Raw genomic sequence first — 13,764 nt, forward strand, 5'->3', positions numbered from 1 at the left:
CTCTAACAAATATGACCTATCCTCCTTCCATTCTTGGCATGCCATTTTTCTGCAATTGATATGTATTGTATCTGGGAAAATAAGTGTTGTACATTCAGAAGAATAGATTTGCTTGAGCAGGTGGGGGAGAGACTGTAAATGTCATTAGTTTGCTGATACTCCTTGTTATGTTGTCAGGATAATGTGAACAATTTTTAAAACCGCGTAAGAATATACCCTTCTCACTGTAGTGCACCACTGTGAGGCAAATGTGTGTGTGTGTGTGTGTGTGTGTGTGTGTGTGTGTGTGTGTGTGTGTGTGTGTGTGTGTGTGTGTGTGTGTGTGTGTGTGTGTGTGTGTGTGTGTGTGTGTGTGTGTGTGTGTGAGCAAACAGTTTCCTGAGATGGTGGAAGGCATTAGTAAGTGATATCTCTTCTGTTATTTGAATCTTGCTTCTCTAAGTTATTTAAGAAGTCTCCTAAGTAACACAGAGACATAACATGGTAGCAGCAGTATAAGAGAATAAGAATAAACCATACATTTGATTGTAAGTCACTGAAATGTGAAGGGGAAGAAGAGAAAAAACATGACTGGAAAAAAATGGCTGGTGCAACAGCAGTTCACCAAGTGATGGACTTTGAGGCTGAAACCATTGTTGAATCATTTAACAAGTTTCAGCAGAAGTGCAATTGAGCATTCAAGAGCAGAGGAGACAATGCAACACCAGAGGAGAAGGTCAGTTTATATACTTCTCTGGACAGGGGAGCGAGGCCTTGACTTATTTAATAGCTGGGAGTTTACAGAGGTGGAGAAAAATGATCCAGAGCAGATATTTGCAAAGTTTGCTTCTCACCTTGAACCCAGGTTTAATCATAGAATTTAATCCTATGAATTTCAAGGCTTAATGCAAGAGATTGATGAAACTATTGATAACTTCCTCAATAGACTAAAACTTGTTGCTGTAAAATGCAGATTTAAAGATATAGAGGAAAGATTAGTTGATCAACTAATATGGGGGAGGTGCCCATCCCAAAGTGCCATCCTTATAGGGAAGGATGGCTTGAAACTGGCCGAAGCTATAGACACAGCCAGAGTCTTCGAAGTCACGAGGATGCAAATGAAATCCCTAACTATGCAGACACATGCACAGCAAAGAGAAGGAAGGGTTGATGCTATAAAGAACACAATCAGAAAAGTGCAAATCCCCAAGACCTGCAGGAAGTGCGGCAGACAACACCCCTTCGATGAACAAAACAAATGCCCTGCACACGGTTCTAAATATAGAGTCTGTGGCAAAGCAAACAAAACAGTGAAGATGTGCAAGTCTGGTATGAAGAAAACAGTAATTCTAGTGAAAAACGAAGACAAGAAGAAGATCCACCACAAAAAATGGAAACAACAATGAGGTTTCCGATCCCCAGATGTCGGGTGAGATGAAAGAAGGAAGTGAGTTGCACACAAGGATCCAAATGCAGGGGACAATCTAGAACAAGCCTATGATATTTAAACTAAAGATGAAGCTGGATACTGGATCACAAAGCAACATCCTTCCACTCAGACTGTACCACCAGATGTTACCAGAGAACATAATAAAAGGGATTCCAAAAGATGATGCAATGGAAATGGCAAATGTCACATTAGTACAAGAAGGAAAACCAATAGCTTTTGCCTCAAAAGCACTAACAACAGCAGAGAGCAGATATGTCAATATTGAGAGAGAGCTGTTGGTGGTCATATGTGGATGTGAAAAGTTTCACAAGTTTCTGTTTGGAAGGGAGTTTATATTGGAATGTGAACATCACCCACTGGAACACATCCAGAGAAGGTACCAGCTAGGCTGCAGAGATTACTTCTATGACTACAATGCTACAACTTCGACTTAAAATACATTCCAGGCAAAGAGATGATGCTTGGTGATACCTTGTCATGATTTTCCATGAATGAAAAAAAATGAAATGGAAGACATAGGGATCAAGATACAGCATCTTGTCACTGTGACCAGTAATAAATTAAGCCAGATCAAAAAAGAAACCAGTAAGGGTGATATGTTGCAAATGCTTTGTCAACAAATAATACAAGAATGACCAGAGAGGATAAAGCAGATACAGCCTTCAATACGTCAATATTGGTCTATCAGAGGTGACATATTGTTGGAGAATGGTGTTCTACTGGTTGGATCAAGACTGATTATACCTGAAACAAAGCAGAAAGAGATTCTCCAGAAAATACATGAAGGCCACATGGGAATGGAGCAATGCAAACTCAGAGCGAAGTCAGCCGTATATTGGATTGGTATATTGAAAGACATCTAAAATATGGTGGTGTAGCTATCTGCTACGAAGAAACACACACATTCGCAGTGTGGGAGGTTAAGCTCTGAGTTTATTGAGGCTGGAAATGCTCCTTTTATACAGTTGGAAGTCCTACCGATCGGTTGATTGGCTGACATCAGCCACATGAATAACAATAACGGGATTCACGCCTGTGGAACATTCTTGCATATGAATACCCTTCTTCCCTAGCCTGGTGTTGCTCTGTTAGCTGGCCAGCCTGGCCAGTGCCATTTTAGGGCTGCTGGTCTTGTACTGTCCCAGCGTCCAACTGCACCAGTTCGCTAAGCTCGGGGTCGCGTTAGTGAGTTATGCCATTGTTTATTACCGCACGTTGTGCCAGCCTGATCTCCATGGTTGCCGGCCACCACAGTGGCTACATGTCAAATATGCCAAAAGTATAGAAACACACAACAAAAAGAGGAAATTATTTCCACAGTTGGATCATACAGGCCATGGGACACAGTGGGAGCAGACTTGTTAACCGAGAATCAAAAGTGGTATTTAATAGTAGCCTGTTACTACTCTAAGTTTTCATTTGTCAAAAGGGTGAAAGGCCTGAGAGCGTCAATTCTCACCTCAGAAATGAGTGCGCTTCTTGCTGAACAAGGAATACCGGAACAAGTAATATGTGATAATGGAATACAGTTCCCGTCACAAAAATTCAGAAAGTTGGCTGCAGAGTATGGGTTTGTTATCACTACATCATCCCTTCACTACCCCAAAGGTCATGAGTTCATTGAAAGACAAGTACAAGCTGTGAAACTAGTTAAATATTGTGAAACAAAAGAAGATCCATCCCTAGCTCTTCTGTCATTACGAGCAACACCTTTAAAGGCTGACATGAAGTCCCTGGCAGAACTTCTAAATAGTAGGAGATATAAAACAACTCTGCCATGCAAAATACACCCTCCAGAAGACCAGGAGGAAACCAGAAGATTACTGGCTGACCTGCAAGAAGAAGGATGCCAGCATTATAACAAACATGCTCAAACATTGCCAGAACTCTTCAGAGAATAGCATGTGCATATTCAAGAGCTGATGCTGAAAACATGGATCCCGGCAAAGGTCATTAGAGAAGCTGAGACACCAAGATCATACATTGTCGGTACACTCTGGCAACCAGCTGAGGTGGAACAGAATTCACATCCATCTGACACAAGATGTGATGAAACAGAAAGCTTTAATACCAGCAAAGCCTGCAACAACAATATCAAGTGAGGTATCAAGTAAAGAGACCACAACCACTAATACCAAAACATCAATTGTCAGGTGAAACACAACAAGCCACATCACCTACACGTGTACCAGCAACACAGAGCCCAACGGTCATAGCCAAATCCACAAGATGGCGAAGCAACATACTGCCGCCAGTGCTATATCGATAGAACTATGAAAAAATAGTTGTGTAAATAAACTATTGCACAAGTTCAGTTACTTAAGTTGCACTGGAAAGAAAGTGATAACACTAAATCTTTCTTTATCTGGAGAAGGAGGGATGTCATATAGTCAGGATAATATGAACTATTTTGTAACCACTTAAGAATGTACCCTTTTCACTGTAGTAACTCTAGTGCCCCACTGTGGGGCGAATGTATTTGAATGTGTGTGTGAGCTGTTTCCTGAGATGGTGGAAGACATCAATAAGTAAATCTCTTCTGTTATTTGAATTTTCAACCTCTAAGTTATTTAAGAAACCTTTCAAGTAACAAAGAGACATAACACTCCCGAATTTAAAAAAAATCAGTGGATTAGAATATCGTGAAGAACAAGTTAAATGGAACAGGGTGGTTACAGACAGTATTTTTAAAAATATCCTGGAGAAACTCTCATGATAAAAAAGAATGGATGAAACTGAAGATGGCAGAAGGATCTATGAACATGTTTAATTTATATGTTCTGTTCCCCTGCTACCTTGTAAATAGCACTGTGGGATTTTGTTAACATTTAAAATGAAAGTCAGAACCTCTGGCACAATGGCATTCCCACTAAAGCATCGGCAAGATTCAAGATCATCAGGCAATAGTACAGAACATGTAATTTTATGTGAAGTTGCCTTCACCCTACCATAAAGCAGACAAGATCGCCATTACTGCCTCTGACAGTACAAAAGAAAAAGAAGCAAAAGATTTGCTTCCGAGACACTGAGTGTCCGTGGATTCCTTTGGGGAAAAATGCAGAGTTAGAGAGAAGGATGTCATAATATCCAAAGAGGTCAGACCTGAAGGTAATTCGTGCCAAAGAAGGGTTAATGCTATGAATTTGAAGGGTCAAAATTAGTGCTTATGGGGTGGCTCTGATATAGGAAGTGTAGAATGTGATACTTGAAGCCATTGATATATATAACTATATAACAATTACAGCATAGAAACAGGCCATTTTGGTCCTTCTAGTCCACACTGAACTAAGACCTCTCCTCTAGTCCCACCTACCTGCACCTTACCCATAACCCTCCATTCTCCTCCCATCCATATACCAATTGAATTTTCCCTTAAATATATATAATTATTGATATATGTGTGTGTGTGTGTGTGTGTGTGTGTGTGTGTGTGTGTGTGCGCTGTGGGATTTTGTTAACATATATAACATATATATATAACATATATATATAGATACACACACACATATATATATATATATATATATATATATACAATATATATGTATATGTTATCTCTAAGAACACTATCCCTTAACTTACCTACCACAGACATTAAACTTACAGGCCTATAATTGCTAGGCTTTCTCCTCAAACAGAGGAACCACATGTGCAATACCTTATCCTCTGGCACTATACCCTTCTCTAGTGACATTTGAAAAATCACTGTCAGAGCCTCAGCTATTTCCTCACTTCACTGGTTGTGGCATCTTGTGGTGGAAAGGGAAGCGTTGCTACCTATCAGTCAAACAGACAGGAGCCTTCATCAAAAAAAGATGAACTGAAGCCTTCCTGCTGGGGAGGAGGACTATAAATACCGAATATTCCCTCTAAGATATCTCAATAAGCTGCACATCAAATCATTGAAGACCTGCTGCTGTAAAGACGGAAGATTTATGGGTTGGTTGACTTTCTGTCCATAAGATCCCTGTACACCCTGACAACATTCTCAAGACCGCCATCATCATCCTGTTTGGCTTGTTTGAATTCCTACGCATGCCATTCGGGCTGATTAATGCCATGCAAACCTTCCAGAGGCTGATGGACGTGGTGGGCCAAGACCTGGATGGCACTTTCGTTTATATTGACAACATCCTGGTGGCGATCAAAGACGAGCAAGAGCACTTGGTGCACCTCCGTAATCTCTACACCTGGCTGAGGAAGTTTAGATTTATGATCAACAAGGCCAAATGCCATTTCAGTTGGAGACCATTGATTCCTGGGCCATTGGATAACCTAGGAAGGGGCCATATCACTACCCAGTAAGGTGGAGGCCATCTGAAAATTTCCTAGGCCCAGCATGACCAAGGGACTTCAGGAGTTTGTGGGGATGATCAACTTTTATCACAGATTCATCCCCTCAGTGGCCAGAATCATATGGCTGCATGGCAGACAAAGCCAAGGACATAACGTGGGACAGAGAGTTGGCGGAGGCCTTCGAAAAGGCCAAGGAAGCACTGGCAGGCACTGTTCTTTTGGCACTCCCAAGGGCGGACACTCCAACTGCCCTGATGGTGGATGCCTCAGGAACGGCAATTGGCAGAGTGCTGGAGCAGCAGATCGGAGGGAGCTGGCGGCCACTGGCTTTCTTCAGTCAGCATCTGCGACCTCCACAACTGAAGTACAGCGCTTTTAACAGGGAGCTACTGGTGCTGTATCTAGCCATCTGCCACTTCCAATACTTCCTCGAGGACAGGACTTTTATGGCCTTCACCGACTATAAACCCCTTACCTTCACCCTAGCCAAAATCTTGGAACCTTGGTCAGCTCATCAACAGCGTCAGCTGTTATATATCTCTGAATACATCACAGAGGGCAACATGCCTCAGGCAAAGACAACATGTTGGCGGAGTATCCATGCGCAATCGAAGGGAGTGTATCTCCTGGCATTGGCAAAGGCGCAACAAGATGACGAGGAGATGCCCCAGTACAGGACAGCCATTTCGGGACTGCAACTCCAGGATATCCCAGTCAGTGCAGGTAACACCACCCTCCTGTGTGATGTGGCCACCGGACAGGCCAAACCTATCGTCCCCGTGGCTTGGAGACGACAGGTTTTTTATTTCATCTACGGACTGTCTCACCCATCTATCAGGACCATGGTCCAGCTGGTGGCCAGCAGGTATGTCAGGTATCTCCGAAAACAGTCAGCAGATGGGCTAAGGCATGCATGCAGTGCCAGACAAGGTACAGTGGCGCACAAAGAACTCACCACAGCACCTTGAGCCCGCAGAATGAAGGTTCAACCACATCCATGTGGACATTGTGGGACCCCTACCAGTATCCCAGGGGTTCCACTACTTGCTCACAATGGTCGAACGCTTCACCAGATGCCCTGAAGCAGTCCTGATGGCCGACACCTCCACGACCTCCTGCAACAGAGCACTCATCTCCTCTTGGATAGCATGGTTCGCCATACCATCCCACATCACATCGCGCAGAGGTGCCCAATTCACCTCCAGCCTCTGGACTAACCTCATGATTCTGTGGGGCACTCAGCTACACCACACTACAGCCTATCACCCACAATCGAACGGGCTGGTGTAGCACTTCCACAGTCACCTCAAGTTCCACTCATCGCCAGACTACAAGGTCCCAAATGGGTGGATGAGCTACCATGGGCACCGTTTGGGATCTGCACTGCACCGAAGGAGGACCTCAGCACCTTTTCCACAGAACTCATGTATAGAGCAACACTGGTGGTCCCCGGAGAACTTACACCATCTCCAGACAAGCAACACTCCTCCGCAGGCTACGGGAACTAGTTGGAAACATGGCCCTGACTCCACGGACCAGGCATGGGCAGGTGAGGATCAACGTACCCAAAGATCTGCTGGACTGTGAGTATGTTTTCATCCGCAGGGGTCCACACCATCCACCTCTACAGAGGCTGTACGAAGGTCCATTTGAGGTTGTATGAAACAAAGGTCCCACGTTTGAATTGGAGGTCGGAGGCAAGATGAAGTCTTCACTACAGACAGGTTGAAGCCGCACACCTGGACCTGGCATGCCCGTCAAGATGCCAGTACCATGCAAGAGAGGCAGACCGCCAAAAACGACAGAGATACTGCCTTCAGGAATCATAGACTAAAATTTCAGTTCGGTTGGGGGGGGGGTCATATAGCGGCACGCTTCCATGGCAATCAGGCTGGCGTTCCAGGCAGGGAGCACTACCATGAGCTAGCAGAACGTGCAGTAGCACTGGCCTCAGCAAGTGAACAGGCAGTCATACAGCTAAGGCAACAGAGGAGCCAGCATCCTCAACATGGGGCTGGTCCCTGTTGCACAGCCAACAGCTTGGGGATAGTGCACAGGGAAAAAGGCATCCTAATACAAGAAGGGGACCTGCGCACGGGAAACTCGCTATTGTTATGTGGGCAGTGATGTCAGTTGATGGAATGCCAATAGTATAAAGCCGGGCTTCAGCCCCAATAAAACCCAGAGCTGTATCCCGCTACACCTGTGTGTGTCTTTCTTCGAGTAGTGTGCAGCTACAGTGGATTCAAATACCATTCCAAATTCCTAATCAGAGCGTTTCAGCTGAATCTCCAGAGACTGCAGAGAGAGTGCTTTATTGTCTTTCCACCCTGTCTTTAGGGTGGTACGGTCAGCATAGTAGTTAGCACATTGCCTTTACACCACCAGCAATTGGGACGGGGGTTCGAATCTCTGTAAGGAGTTTGTACATTCTCCCCGTGTCTTCATGGTTTTTCACCTGGGAGCTCTGGTGTCTGCCAACTATTTGAAATGTACCAGTGGTTGTAGGTTAATTGAGTGTAAATTGGGCATCATGGACTCGAAGGGCTGAAACGACTGTATGTCTAAATGTAAAATTTAATTTAAATTAAAAAAAATAAAATTCAAGCAATTCAGTGATGCATTCTGGAATTTTTTTTATCCTTTGTGTGAACAAGGTTTCTCCTTTCTTCAGTGGGGTTTTAGTTCAATACTGACATTAGATAGATTAAAAAGATAGCTCATAACCAAAAATAATGTTCTTTCCCAATGAAAGCAACATTTTTTTTCATTTTTCCAAGTGTTGAGTGGGTGAGATTGTATTAAGATTTAAAATTGTGTTTCTCTTGGTATTTCACTATGCATTTAGATACATTATATAAAAGGTTTTATTTCACAATATATTTAACACAGCTCCATTCCACATTAATGTTAGGCAAAAGGAAAGAGCATTCGAAAATGTTAGTGTCAATATCAAGACAGACCAGGGATAGGGTTAAATTTTATCTCTTGATGGAACCAGGTTAGTCTTTTATGTCTCATCGTATTTCACTTTTCACTGTCTCCAATTGGAAGTAACCTCCAACAGTCAATCTGATCCCATCAGTATCTCACTGAGTACTTCAGGTTAAACAGTTCCCCATGGGTTCAGCAGTACATTGTGATCTACCAAACAGTCTTCCCTACAGGAAAAGGTGAACAGCTTTAATTTCAAATGAGTTGTCAGCTTCTGCATTCCTTTTCTAATGTCAACAGACATAGCAATCTGAATAAACAATGAGAAATACTGTGGCTTGCCATAATTGCTGTGTCTTCAAACAATGCCTTGCATTTGTATAGAACTTTTAAAATGGTGAAACGTTCCAAAATGCTTCAAATACCATCTGCCTGCATAATGTAAAAACACAAAAATGCTGGAGTAACTCAGCAGTTGCTGCCTCCAGAATTTTCTGACTCTACAATTAGGCAGAGCACAGAACCATGCATACTGTATATTGTACCTGTGGTCAATCCATGTTGAATAAATCTGTTCGCCAAATCTCACCTCAAAAATGTTATCACTCAAAATATAACAATTGACATTATGTCTCAATTATAGTATAATTATAGAAATGAAAGCTAATATTTTATCAGTATATCACAGGCAAATTGCCCATATCTTATCAAATATTCCACTAACATATACTTAGAAAACAATTTAAAATACATTTATTGATCAGAAATCATTCATCACAGTATTAGATGAAGCTTTTTTATTTACATTTGTTATTATACACAATGCAAAATATACAGTACTGCAGAGGCCATGGATGTCTTACAAACATTATATTTTTCCTTTCATCATTCTTTTAACAGGGCTGATAGAAAATTTCAAGAAATTGCCATATATCCAACCCACCAACATTATTCACAGCAGAATTACCAAAAAAGATTAGCTCCAAATTGCTCTCTGAATTAAATTTCTCATTTCATTATTCATAACCAGTGTATTGTAACTCATTAGAGAAGTCCCAGGTGCAATTGATAGCATTGATCTTCAATGAAAATAATTGCACAGAATCAGGTATATAATTAAAGTATTTTATTTATTTTTATATAAACATAAAGGAATATTCATTCCCTTGAGCATACACGACTATTCAAATAAATCGTGCCAGAAGTGCACTTTCATTCCATGATCCAGATGTCATTGCATCTTCGTCCATCAAAAATCCAATGATCTCAGATTTAAATTGTCCCATCTCAGAAGTGAATGCTTCAGATTTTGATTGCTTTCATGAGAAACAAGTGACTGCTTTTTCTCTTGACAACTTAGTTCTAATTTTAAGTTTACGATCCTTAATTCTGAACCAGGCAAAATGGCTTCTCTCCAGTTCCTTGTATTGTTTCAACATCTCCATTGACTCATCCCCTCAATCTTCTGAACTTACACGATGGTCATTTGTGGCACTCAAACTATATCAAATGTTCAAGGAACAGTTCATGCTCTCAGTCATCTCAACTAAGTAAGACAACTTCCCACACACATTCACATGCATTTTCATCCATCATCTCTTATTTCAACATGGTCCTCACCACGATATGCAGTCTGTAACCCCTAGCTGGGTTACAGCTCATTCTTATGATGCTAAGATCCTCCAGCATTTTGATTTTAGCTCCAGATCCCAGCATTCATGGTCTCTTGCTGCTGATATACCATTGGCCTATGAAATACTCTCTCCCATATGGGAAGTGCCAGATCCTGTTGGTGGATATGTCAATGGGTGCATTGATGTAATGTCTTCTCTGTTCTTGCCAGGCTCTCAACTGCCAGGGATTTCTTGACTACCCAAAATGAGAAATGTACAAGAAATTTGATGAGAAGAAGGTCAGGCAAAGGGGCCATATGTAAATCATTTGGATGTTCATGGTAGGCAAGGTTATGTGAAGAGGTCAGAATAGATTTTGTAAAGTATCATTGCTGTTTATTCCTATACATCTGCTTTGTAATTTTATCAGAACAGGTCGTGTTTCATTCTAGTGAATCTGAGGCTAATTTTTGTATTTTACTCTAAAATGACTGCTGTGCAGTTATAAAATGAACTCTTGAGGTTCAACTTACAGAGTGAGTGACAAATGGATAAGAGGAGGATGTTCATAGGGGCTATTAGGCTAAGGTGGGTAGGGTGGTTTCTTTTCCTCATCCACCATAATTTTAATGGCAAATTGAATCAGTAATAATACCATAAAGGGAAGTAATTTAGATTAAATTAGATGCTATTTATTGTCATAAATGTAATATAACACAAAATTGCCTTTAGTCTGGCTTAAGGCAGACAAAGATTCGCCATTCACATTAGCATTGCCTGGCGCCCCTTATAGCCAGAGAAAGAGAAGCAAAAGAGAGTCATCCCCCCCCCACCCAACCAGACTCACTGAGTGCTCGTGAATTCTCTTCCAGTGTTTCCATAGCCTTTAAAGCCGCACAAGACCCCAGTTCATTTCAAAGCATCGGCAACCTGATGCAATATCCAAATCTCTGACACTATGATGAAACCTTCAGCACCCAGAGCCCTTTGGGAGCCCTCCTAGCCTTTTGCATCCTCAAAGATTACAGATCAATTCCCGCAAGTCATCAACAGCTCACTGCCTGTGTGTCTGCCTCAGCTGCAGAGCTCCTTTCTTGTCTGGCACAGTTGTCACCATCCTTAGAGTCACCTCCTCCGCTTTTCCTTCTCAATGTGTGGAATGCTTTGTGTCTCTGTTCTCCACTCTTCTGGGTCTGCACATGCGGGAGCCCTGCCTTTACAACAGCTCTGGAAGTGCTGCCAATTTTTTTTTAGATATCTAAGCCAGCTATTTTAAGTGTTGATCTAATCAACCCTATTCCTTCCCCTTGGATTATAACATCATCCTTTCATAATTGGAGCATAAGCCATTCCTCCAGAATTTCTAGAGATCTCTGCTGAACTGAAGAAGTGAACTAACAAAGAACTGCATTCACTCACCATTCTCAACCCAGCACTCCATGCAAATTTAATCATTTCATTATGTATGGGGAATTACTGCTTTTAAAATGAAACAATGCTTTGATAGCAGCATGTCAATATAAACTCATTGAATGCAAAAGTAATGGACAACATTTGTCCAAATCTTGTTATAACTATTATTTCTGACAGAAGTAATATTCATGATGTCAGGCAGCAAAGTAGATGGGAATCTGATGGATGATAAGTTTTAGCTTCCAATCTGAGGAACAGGAAGTCCAGACTGCCTTAGCTCTATTTCCAACATTTGTAGGCCTAGCCTTAGGCCACCAAAGGTCCTGAAGCAATGTGCAGAAAAAGAACAAGCAAAAGTGAAAACATTTCCGAGTTTGGTTTCTTTATAACAGGTGTTTCGATTCATCCGATTAGCATTAAGTTGTTCTATCACTTCAGTGCAAAGCAACATTTATCACAAAGTGTGAAGTCAGGAAATGAAACTTCCACATCAGAGTTTTGCTTCCAAATGTCAAATATCAGCTATTTTTACAAAATGCACCACATTTTAAATATACCTTCTTTCTTTAATTTCACAACATATTTTCCCAGCCACTCTGTTAATTCCATCTGTTGGTGGCTGTTGATCGGGGTAGATCTGAATTTCTTGTGTGTGGGTTTGTGCCCCATCCAATAATTTATGCACGTAAGCCCAACTGATACTGTACAATAGTGAGAGAATGCCACATTAAAGATTTACAAATTAGGTCCTAGGAACCCATGTTTCCAACCTGTGCAGTGAGCCCCTATAGCCCCTTACACACTGGGCTTTAAAATGGGTGGTTGAACTGTGACTGGCCAATTTAAGGGTGATCCCACCCTTTGGTGAGGCAGATGCATCACACACCAACCGTACTCACTGGTATCCCTGCCGGAAGTTGCTAAAACGGATTTATATTTACTTTATGGACATGTGCTGATCATCACATTGACTTACCCTGAGCTACTCACTTTCCACACTCGGACCTCCCTCCCGCCAGCGAGTCACTGATGATGCATGCACGCACGCACTGATGTTCTAATATTCACTGATGTCATCTTCCTCCCGGGCAGCCATCTATCGATTACAAATTGAGCAACAGCAGCTACATGATATGTCTGCATGGGTCGGAAATCACTTCCAAGGTGGTTTTCCAACATATGCAGTTATTTTTTTTAAATTCTACCCATCAATTGGCCTGTTCATGGGTAGATAACCTCCCAAATTGGCAGGTTAAACTCATGTTACAATCCAATTTGTAAACACTAAATGTCTTTAACATGAAGCATTGAGTTCACTTAATCTTTTATTTTGAAAATTTTATGTTTGATTTTTATAGATTCACAGAATTCAAACTTTCTAACATCCATAGATATGAACACACACAGAATCTGAATTTATTCATACCCCTTCCCCCCCCGCCCATCGCTACAAATACACTTGAAAAGTTTATCTCAATACCAGTCATCATGGTGTCTACGACCCCAACCAAAACCCAAAAGAGAAAAAGAAGTAACGATACATACGCCTCCAAAAAAAGAACTAAAAACCTGAAATTAGAAGAAAAGCACATCGTCTGCGCTCGGTTCCTTTTCCGTATTCACACTCCCCGCCTTATCATGATGGGGTGTTAACTTATTCCTTTGTTTAAATTTTTTTTAAAGGGGGAATTAATCTATTCCATTACCTCAGGACTTCCCCAGTATCCTTACCCCCTCTTCCTTCTCATCTTATCATTCATCCCTTTTGTTTTCCACCAACTCCTGGCGCAAAAGTTCAGCAAACTAAAAAAAAGCTAAAACTAACAATTCAAAAAAGTGTATTAAATAGCCCCAAACCATCCCCCTCCTCCTTTCTACCTCCTGTTTACCTTTACCCACTCCTGCACCAATAGCCAAGCTGTTTGCGCCAACACCCCCACCATTTTTAAAAGTGCCCAATGTACCCATCTACTGTTCAGTCTTCCCACCCTTAACTTGAACTCCCTGTATTCATTCTTTACTTGAAATATATCTTGATTTTTAAACAATAACATTATGAAAATAGCTTACCTTGCTTGT

Source organism: Narcine bancroftii, chromosome 7 (assembly GCF_036971445.1).
Source record: "Narcine bancroftii isolate sNarBan1 chromosome 7, sNarBan1.hap1, whole genome shotgun sequence".
Classification (NCBI taxonomy): domain Eukaryota; kingdom Metazoa; phylum Chordata; class Chondrichthyes; order Torpediniformes; family Narcinidae; genus Narcine; species Narcine bancroftii.